Source organism: Setaria viridis, chromosome 2, assembly GCF_005286985.2.
Source record: "Setaria viridis chromosome 2, Setaria_viridis_v4.0, whole genome shotgun sequence".
NCBI lineage: Eukaryota > Viridiplantae > Streptophyta > Magnoliopsida > Poales > Poaceae > Setaria > Setaria viridis.
In genome coordinates, this window is record NC_048264.2 from 40,751,531 (window position 1) to 40,752,830 (window position 1,300).

Here is a 1,300-nt window from a genome sequence, read left to right on the forward strand (position 1 = left end):
GAGTTAGTTGCTGTAATCTATAGTAAAACAAGATCTCTTGGCTAGCACTCCAAGGTTGTTACATCCTATAAATCTTGCGCCATTCGGAGCGCCCATATAAACACGTAGGGCGGCCCTCCAATGAAGGCACGTTTTCATCCAATTGCCCTCTAATTTACACATGGTATCAGAGCCTAATACACACCTACCACAATGGCGTCCAGCTCCTCCTTTCCTTCCAACCCTCTCGTCGCTCATGCAGTCACGGAGAAGCTCACCAGGGCAAATCATGCCCTGTGGAAGGCCCAGGTTCGTGCTGTCATTCGTGGCGCGCACTTGGAAGGGCACCTCATTAGTGCGTCAAAGCAACCGGAGGTGGAGCTTATCGACAAAGAAGGTAAGAAGATGCCCAATCTAGTAGCTGAAGAATGGGAGGCTATGGATCAACAGATCATTAGTTTCCTTCTGTCGTCGCTGGGCAAGAACGTGATGACTAATGTTGCACAGTCCAAAACTGTAGCGGAGGCATGGCGCTCCATCGAGGCCATGTTTGCTTCACAAACTCACGTAAGAACTAGGAATCTATGTATCGCGCTGTCAACCACCAAGAAGGGTGGCATGACAGTCATCGAGTACTTCATCAAGATGAAGAGCTACGGTGATGATATGACGGCTGCCGGTCGACCGCTTGAAGAAGAAGAGTTGGTCGAGCACATCCTTACCGTCCTGGACCATGAGTTCATGCCAATGGTCTCCGCCATCATCGCAAGGACAGAGCCAACCTCTATTGGAGAGTTATACTCCCAGCTGATGAGCTTCGAGACTAGATTTGAGCTGTTCCATGGAGGCTAGCAATAACACGGATCGACCAATATGGCTGTCCGAGGAGGTCATGGAGGATCATATGGCCGCAACAATGGTCGTGGTCATGGCACTAGTGGGCGTGGCCCTCCACGTCGTCGCAGCGGCGGCTCTGGAAGCAACTATCGTCAAGCAAATCAAGGAGGCTACACCAAGCGCGGCTTCAACAACACCAATGAAGAAAGAATACCCTGCCAGGTCTATTTCAAAAAGGGTCATACTGCTCAGAATTGTTGGTACAGGTTTGATGAGGACTACGTCCCTGATGAGATGTTAGTTGCTACCGCCTCCAACTCCTACAACATCGATACCAACAGGTACACCAATACGGGCGCCACTGATCATGTCACAGGAGAACTAGAGAAGCTCTCCATTAGAGACAAGTACAAACGAGGTGATTAGATCCACACCGCCAGTGGTGCAGGTATGGAAATCAGTTACATTAGTCAATCATCTGTTA

At 49.8% G+C, this 1,300-nt stretch overlaps 1 non-coding gene across 1 annotated transcript; it reads left to right on the forward strand.

Moving 5' to 3' along the window:
* The first annotated feature begins 663 nt into the window (after positions 1-663).
* Positions 664-802, forward strand: LOC117846718 (small nucleolar RNA Z247). Its single transcript, XR_004638447.1, has one exon. It is a non-coding gene; the product is annotated as a small nucleolar RNA Z247 (small nucleolar RNA).
* Positions 803-1,300: the final 498 nt, after the last annotated feature.